Raw genomic sequence first — 9,309 nt, forward strand, 5'->3', positions numbered from 1 at the left:
GAGATCTACTGTGGGACTTAGAAAATTTCAGCTCTCAGACTGTGTGAAAGCTCAGGTCCTGAGGACTCGGGAGGTGTGGAGGCTTTGGAAAGTCTTGGAACTGAGGGTTCAACCCTCCAGCACAAAGGCTGAAGTCCAACCTCCTGAGAAAAACGGTCCAGTCGAGACTCAAGTTTAAAAAAAAAACCTCGAAAACGTCAAAAAATCGATGAGAAATGCGCAAAAAAAAAGAATTAGTATCTGAGCAAGTAGCTCAGAGGGTAAGAAGAGAGACTACTGAGTGGAAGGTAGTAGGTTCAAGACCTACCACTGGCACTTTTCTTTCTTTAAGTTTTTCAAAAACTTTAAGAAAGGTCTGGTCTTGAACTGGCAACTTGCAGCTCCATAGACAAACCCTTAAGTCACTGAGCTACAGATCAGATAACAGAAATAAACTCATTGTCCCTTTGACATCGTAGTTTCTGTTCCTAATAAAGTGACCACATGGGTGGAGCCAAGGTGGAGTTTGGGTGGAGAGTAGGAGGGGAGGTGGGTGGCGGCCTCCCCCATCTACTCCCCCACCTCCCCCCACTGCCCCCATCTACTCCCCCACCACACCTTCCCCCGCCCGACGAGTTCTTCGAGTCTCGACGGGTTTTTCCTGAGTTTCTAGAGTTTCCACCAGGTCAGAGGCAGAACAAGTTGTCATGAAGAGGTGTTGGCGAGGATGGAGTGACTTTTTACAGCGACTGGAAGGAAGACGACTAGAAGAGCAGGTCTTTAACCAGCATCCCTAAAATCCATGGAGTCGCTCCAGAGAAATGAAGGGAGGTCAACTTTTATCAGCCTCCATCCAGATGTTCAACTTGATATCTTTACTTTGAGATTTTTAGCACCACAAACCTTTAGCATCACACTTTATGATCATTTATTAGGACTTTAATGGAATCCAGCAGCAGATTTAGTTTTTGTTCACAAACTTTATTCTTGTCGTCGTGGGACTGCAGGATTTAAAACTGTTCCTTCTATTTGACCTCATGTTTATTAGTTTTAGTGGAGAAAGTTATTTTAATTGTTGATTAGTCTCTTAAAAACCAAATAATTGAATTCGTTAAGAGGTTTTAATTTATTACTTTATTATATTTTAAATATAACAAAAACATTTTAAACTATAAAAATAAAGCGTCTTGAGACAATTTGACCTGTAATTGGCGTTTTATAAATAAAATTGAATTTAAATTGTATGTATCTTGTAATGTTGGAGGAATTCAGCCATATATGTTGGAAAACACATTTTCTTTGTCCATTAATCTGTTGATTGTTTTCTCCACTAATTCATTTCTTTTGGTTTATAAAATGTCAAACCCAAATATATTCAGTTTACTGTCATAAAAACCAAAAAGATTTACATTCATGATGCAGGAATCAGACAGTTTTTCACTTTTTATCTTAGTTTAGTCAGAAAGATCGTTGATAATGTGTGAATTGTTGCAGCTTGTGAGCCGTAGAAGGTTTTAATGTTTGGGGCCGAGTGTCAGAAAACATTTAGAAACCAACATCAACAAAACACTCAAAGATTTGAACATTATTAAAGGGAAATCCAACTTTTGCATGACAATGTCTAATTAAAGGACATTTATTTACAATGGAAATGTGTGATATTCATCCTCTGGAGCTTCTCTTCACATCGTCTTCTACCTGGACTGGTTTGGTCGGGAGCATGAGCAACAAACATGTGAAAAACTGCACTTTAACATCAATGAATGACACTGAAGTTTAATCTGAACATAAATGAGACTGAGTCTGGATGTGCTGCTCTGTCATTAACTCCTAAGTTTAGGGAAAGTTCAAACTAAAGAGGACAGTTCAGATCAGACTTGAGAATGAGCAGATTCTGAACAAACATCTCAGACTTTCTGAGCTTCAGCACCTCTAGCAAGATATTTGAACAGCAAGCAGCTCCAGAGATCCAGAAGTTGGAGAGAGTTAGCTTTAGCTGAGCCACAGAACACGTGGGACGCTAACCTAGCAAACATTTCAGACTTTTCTCTGTGAATTCTGAGAAATAATTTCCTATTTAATGACAGAGCTACACATCTGAACTCAGTCTCATTAAAACAGACTCTAATTCAGTGTCATCCATCCATATTAAAGCACAGTTACCCAAAATGTTTGTTGATGAGCTCCAACAAAACCTGTCCAGGTAGAAGGCCACTTTGACAAACAGGAAGTGGAAGATTCCAAGCAGATTTATAGAAGGGGGAACTGGACTGTACTAAGTGTGGTCCAGTATAGAGGGGGGGTGTTTGTGGGTTTTTAAGGCTGATAATGATTATTAGTGAGACATTTGGAGGAGATATTCATTTGCAGTCAATTAAAGTATTTAAAATCTTGGAGTTAAACTTAGAAGAACACAAACTCTAACAGAAAACTTTGTTGATACGTTTTTGTTTTGTTTACAGATGTTAAGTTAAAGGAGTTTTATTGGTGACATATAACCAGTCAAATCACTCCAGAAGACAGAGTGACCACAGCTACATAAAGGTTCAGAGCCAAAGTAGTGCCATTTTTAAATTGATTTATTACCGTAAATCAGTAAAAACTAAAATAATGATAATCAGTAAATCATTTGGCCCACAATTACTACAATTCTACAATGTATGTCTTTCCTTTGACTTGTTATTTCTACAATATACGATATATACGATGGTGTTTTTCATCCCAAAGGCTACACTATGATGTTTTCTCAGAGACATACTATGCTTCTCTGTTTGTTCTGGCCCTGGGCCGCTGCTCTCCTCCTCTGTTGTTTTCTGGATTATTCTCAGCTTCATGCCTTCGTCCACTCGGCCTCCGTTGACTCGTTCTGCCTGCCGTCTCTGGAGCTGAAGCTGGATTGGATCAGACCAAAGTACCGTCCAATCACGATGCCAGCTGCCTCTCAAAAGGCTCCTTCATCTTCTGAGGGGAAGCTGAGCTTTAGCAGAACTTTGGAGATGTGTTCCAGTGGTTGGTGGATGTGTGGGGAGATAGAGAGAGACCTTTGAACTGTTCAGAAAGGAAAACAGGAACCCATTGGTAGTTTTAGTTTAGGGTGTATTTGGGTTTTAAGAGGTGAACAAGCAGAGGTGTTTTTTCGTATCGATTATCTTTTACTTTGTTACTGGTTGGAATGCTAATCAATGTCAGCGTGAAGTTCACTTTTAGTTCTGTTGATTTATTTTTATTTTACTAACATCCATTTGCTTTTAACCCCCTCACATGTTGTGTTGTTGTAAACTTACTCTTTAAATAAATACTCGTCTAACCCTCTGAAAACCAGCGTTTGGACTGTTTTTCTGTCGCTCCTCACCTACTTCAGACAGCCGGCACATAACAACGTTTTGTTGACTAAAAGCTAAACTATGATGTTTTTAGAGTAACATGCTATACTATGATGCTTTTTTGACGACATGTTATACTACGACGTTTTTTGGACGACATGCTACATTATGACGCTTTTTGAGCGATATGCTATACTATGACTTTTTGTGGAATTCATGCTATACTATGACGTTTTTTTTAGCGATATGCTATTCTATGACTTTTTGTGGAATTCATGCTATTCTATGACGTTTTTAGAGCGATATGCTATACTATGACTTTTTGTGGAATTCATGCTATACTATGACGTTTTTAGAGCGACATGCTATACTATGACGTTTTTTTTAGCGATATGCTATTCTATGACGTTTTTAGAGCGACATGCTATTCTGTGACATTTTTAGAGCGATATGCTATACTATGACGTTTTTTGAGCGATATGCTATACTATGACGTTTTTTGAGCAATATGCTATTCTGTGACATTTTTAGAGCGATATGCTATACTATGACTTTTTTTTAGCGATATGCTATTCTGTGACGTTTTTTGAGCGACATGCTATACTATGACGTTTTTTGAGCGATATGCTATTCTGTGACATTTTATGAGCGACATGCTATTCTATGACATTTTTAGAGCGATATGCTATTCTGTGACGTTTTTTGAGCGATATGCTATTCTATGACGTTTTTTGAGCAATATGCTATTCTGTGACGTTTTTTTAGCGATATGCTATACTATGACGTTTTTAGAGCGATATGCTATACTATGACTTTTTTTTAGCGATATGCTATTCTGTGACGTTTTTTGAGCGACATGCTATACTATGACGTTTTTTGAGCGATATGCTATTCTGTGACATTTTATGAGCGACATACTATTCTATGACATTTTTAGAGCGATATGCTATTCTGTGACGTTTTTTGAGCGACATGCTATACTATGACGTTTTTTGAGCGATATGCTATTCTGTGACATTTTATGAGCGACATACTATTCTATGACATTTTTAGAGCGATATGCTATTCTGTGACGTTTTTTGAGCGACATGCTATACTATGACGTTTTTTGAGCGATATGCTATTCTGTGACGTTTTTTGAGCGATATGCTATTCTGTGACATTTTATGAGCGACATGCTATTCTATGACATTTTTAGAGCGATATGCTATTCTGTGACGTTTTTTGAGCGATATGCTATTCTGTGACGTTTTTTTAGCGATATGCTATACTATGACGTTTTTAGAGCGATATGCTATACTATGACTTTTTTTTAGCGATATGCTATTCTGTGACGTTTTTTGAGCAATATGCTATTCTGTGACGTTTTTTTAGCGATATGCTATACTATGACGTTTTTAGAGCGATATGCTATACTATGACTTTTTTTTAGCGATATGCTATTCTGTGACGTTTTTTGAGCAATATGCTATTCTGTGACGTTTTTTTAGCGATATGCTATACTATGACGTTTTTAGAGCGATATGCTATACTATGACATTTTTAGAGCGATATGCTATACTATGACTTTTTTTTAGCGATATGCTATTCTGTGACGTTTTTTGAGCAATATGCTATTCTGTGACGTTTTTTTAGCGATATGCTATACTATGACGTTTTTAGAGCGATATGCTATACTATGACTTTTTTTTAGCGATATGCTATTCTGTGACGTTTTTTGAGCGACATGCTATACTATGATGTTTTTTGAGCGATATGCTATTCTGTGACATTTTATGAGTGACATACTATTCTATGACATTTTTAGAGCGATATGCTATTCTATGACGTTTTTTGAGCGACATACTATTCTATGACATTTTTAGAGCGATATGCTATTCTGTGACATTTTATGAGCGATATGCTATTCTATGACGTTTTTTGAGCAATATGCTATTCTGTGACATTTTTTGAGCAACATGCTATACTATGACTTTTTTTGGACGACATCCTATATTATGACGTTTTTAGACCGACATGCTATACTATGACATTTTTTGAGCGACATGCTATACTATGACGTATTTGGACGTCATGCTATATTATGACGTTTTCAGAGCGACATGTTATACTGTGACGTTTTTAGAGCGATATGCCATACTATGACGTTTGTCGAAGGACAAGCTAAACTATCATGTTTTTTGGATGATACACTATACTATGACATTCTTTGGACGACATGCTATTCTATGACGTTTTTGAGTGATATGCTGTACTATGACTGAGCTGTATTAATTAAATCGAGATATTTCAAATTGAAAGAAACAACATTGACTGAAAGATTTCAGTCAATTAAACCTTAAATTCATTTACCTAAGAAAGCCATCCTTTAATGTCTTACCTTAAAATCACAACTCTTTTTTTTAAAAAAAAGGTTTAAAGTAAAAGTTTCACACTAAAGATGAATCACTGATGAGCATTTAATGGCGTTAACTCAATTATTATGAGGAAACAGAAATCCATTTCTAATATTTCTATCAAATATGTTTAGGTCTATAAAATATACTGGACATCAATAAAAATGTCTGCATAGTGAAATATATTTAGTCTATCTGCATTTATACATCATATTTATGTTTAAATAACAGGAACTGAAGCCCACGTTCAGTCAAGTTAGCAGAATTACGGATAAACATCGTTTCCGGGTTTCTCTGACAAAATAAAAGACGTCATTTCTTTTACAGAAAAATTACATGATTTCAAAATGTGACTTCGAAAATTTAAATCAAACTGAAATATGCGCTAGCTAGCTGCTCCATTTGCTCTGAATATTTTTGTTCTTGTCTTTGCCAAGCCCAAACGAAAAATGAATCCATATTCTGGCTACATTACCGACAACAGCATCCATGGAGTGACCAGAAGTTAGCCGACCCAGCGGAAGTGCTAATGGTCAGCTCTGGCACGGATTATTACCGTCACACATGTAGCTTTGAAAATAAATCCTAGATGACACAGGGCTGTAGCTCCGTTTCAGTGTGAATTCCTCTAATAAAACCCTCCTGTTCACATGGAGCTGCAGCCATAGATATATATATCTATCTACTGATTTATATCTATACTCACTAGTCTGGTTTGATGCAGTCTCGATGATGAAGCTTCAGGAGCACATGAGAACCAGGTACGGACAGTTACGTACTGAGAAACGGCCACAGTCTTCTTACCGCAAAGGTACAAAGCTGCTCGTCTTCTCCTCTGGTATCGGGAAACGTCTTCAAAGCTTCTTCAAATCCAAATGAAACACAATGAAAAGACCAAACTGACGTCATTGGTGCATTCAGGTGCAGTTGGACAACAAAGTTGCGTTCAGGAATGTCGGAAAGCAGAGTATCAGTAATGTAAATTTCCAACGAAAATTTTTTTTTTTGGGGGGGGGCATACAGGGTGGCCAATCAGATCACAGGGGGGACCACTGCGCCTCGTGCCCCCGCTGCATATATCGAAAAATTCTTCACTATTTTACAGAAAAACCTCAAACTTTTAAATAATGTCCACATGAAATGTTATTTTACAAAAATAAACAAACAAAACAAATTTAATGTAAATTAATTTACACGTTAACCACAAAAAATTGGCCACAATCGTAAACAAAAGTCAGAGTTTTATTGTTTTTACAAAATTTGTCCAAATTTATGTACTTAATTAAAACCCACAAAAACATTTTAGAATATAAATATATTTGCATAACTGAAAGGAAAATTACGCATATAGGTCAAAAATTGCTCCACTATTTTACAGATTTTCCCCATTTAATTACAGATATCAAATAAATTAGGACAGAAAATTACTAATTTTACATACTGTCTGTTGAAAAACAGACAAACTGTAGTTAAATTCTACATCAGAGGATTTAGAAATATGTGAATTTCTTCTTTTACAACACAGTAAGGTGTGTTTGAACCATAGACTGTATATATAATGGACGTAGCATCTGGCTCCAGAATTGAAGCCAACCCGGAAGTGTCAAAAACTTGCAATATCACACCGTCCGCTAGGGTTGGCTCCAAAAAGCTTTTTCTCCATAGACCCCAATTCATTTTTGGAAAAAATAAAATTTGATAGACTGATGTTCTACAGCTCAGGATATTTTTCCCGTTAGTTTTCATGGTCAAAATGAGAGATCAGGTGGCCGATCTTAAAATAAATCAATACTGAATTTTAAATAAATCGTTAAATTTGGTGGAGCCAGGGGGCGTGGCTATACTTGATTGACAGTCCCATAGACTGGTCCTGCCCCGAGTTGCTCTCCGGTCCAGCCTGTTTGATGACACTTTTTACGTCACTGGCTCCAAAAATCCAAAATGACGACCAGGAAGTAGCAAAATCCGGGCTTCATTTTCTCGGCGTTGAAACCAACGGGTGACGTCACGGTTAGTTCACGCCTGGTTTGAATCAGCTGAAAATCATTTTTTTACAGAAAGTAAAACAGCAAAACGTTGACAGTGAGAACACCGAGCCCCCCCCTTTCCCTTCTCTTTTTATTTATACCTCTAAAGACAGCGGGCTAAGATTTCTGGCACCAAAACACACGTCACGCTTTCTATTTCCGTCCAAGGTGCCACATAGCAGCGGCAGGTTGGGTGACAGGGCCGAGGCATCGTGGGGCCGAAGGACTTCCGAGCTCCGCCCCGGCCTCAGAGTGACATTTCACACTCCGGACGACCAAAACGCCAGCTTGAAAATCGTGTTATCGAACCCGAGAGCGTGTGAATGTGCGTTTCCTCGCCCCAGGAAGGTGTCGATGCAGGTTTTAAAGGATCCAAAATCTAATCAAAGCAGGAAAGGATGCAGCTCCTGAACCCTCGTGTCGTCCTGTGGGTCAAAATTGATTGTTTAAAGTTTGAAAATGTGGAATAAAAATAATTATATTCACAGTCAAACGTCTGGTGTCCACTTTTGGGAAATTTTTGAACACTTTTTGGTGGAAAAAAAAGAAATGTTAAAAATGTTTCTTAAGAACATTCACACAAAAAAATAATCAAAATCCAGCAAATTTTGCTGGGTTTTGGCTGATTTTTTTTGTGAATGCTCTCAAGAAACATTTTTTTCCACTAAAAAAAGTTCGAAAATTTAGCAAAAATGTTTCACTGTGAAAATGTATTTTTTCCCAAATTTTCAGACAATAAATTTGCAAAACCTTCATGAAGAAAAATCAAATAATTCCTTTAAGTATCCCTTAACAAATTTATTTTTTAAAAAATGGCAAGAAAATACTTGTATTTTCAAAAAATGAGCAAAAATCTTCCCAAAAAAATCTTGAAAATATCTAAAGTGATTTTTTTCCCCACATTTTTAAATTTTATATTTACAGAAGCTTCAGGAAGAAAATTCTAATTCCTTAAAACTTTCCGACAAAAAGTTTATATAAAACAAATAATTTGGCAAGAAAATTCTTGTATTTTCAAAAAAATTAGTAAAAAATCTTCCAAAAAAAATCTTCCAATAAAAATCCTAAAAATCTTTAAAGTGATTTTTTCCCACATTTTATATTCGCAGAACCTTCAGAAAGAAAACTAATAATTCCTTAAAAAATCCCTGAAAACTTATTTGAAAAAAAAATCCCCCAAAGTTTTCATGATATATATGTAATCACTTTAGATATTTTTTTGATTTTTTTTGGAAGATTTTTACTAATTTTTTGAAAATATTTACAAGAATTTTTGCCAAAATTTGGGGGATTTTTTAAAATAATTTTATAAGGGAAACCTATTAGGAATTATTGGAATTTTTTTGTAAAAGGTTTTGCACATTTTCATGAGTTTGGGGAATTTTTTGCTGAATTTTTGGATTTTTTTTTTCAGACAAGGAAACAATATTCTTTTGGCTGCCCATAAGTGAAGGCAACAGGAGGGTTAAGTGTTTTTTAAGCGGCTAATTACCTAATGTGGCTGCTTCAACATGCAGGGATCGGATGTCCATCGGCCTGACGAGCAACAAATCAGTCAAAGTTAAAGGAAACAGTGAGAGAAAG

At 36.4% G+C, this 9,309-nt stretch overlaps 1 long non-coding RNA gene across 1 annotated transcript; it reads right to left on the reverse strand.

Annotated features, from left to right (window-relative positions):
* Positions 1-2,540: 2,540 nt before the first annotated feature.
* On the reverse strand, positions 2,541-6,542 carry LOC127530282 (uncharacterized). Its single transcript, XR_007936761.1, has 2 exons — positions 6,405-6,542; positions 2,541-3,027 (listed from the first exon to the last, which is right to left on the reverse strand). It is a non-coding gene; the product is annotated as an uncharacterized LOC127530282 (long non-coding RNA).
* Between the last annotated feature and the right edge of the window lie 2,767 nt (positions 6,543-9,309).

Source organism: Acanthochromis polyacanthus, chromosome 16, assembly GCF_021347895.1.
Source record: "Acanthochromis polyacanthus isolate Apoly-LR-REF ecotype Palm Island chromosome 16, KAUST_Apoly_ChrSc, whole genome shotgun sequence".
Lineage (NCBI taxonomy): Eukaryota > Metazoa > Chordata > Actinopteri > Pomacentridae > Acanthochromis > Acanthochromis polyacanthus.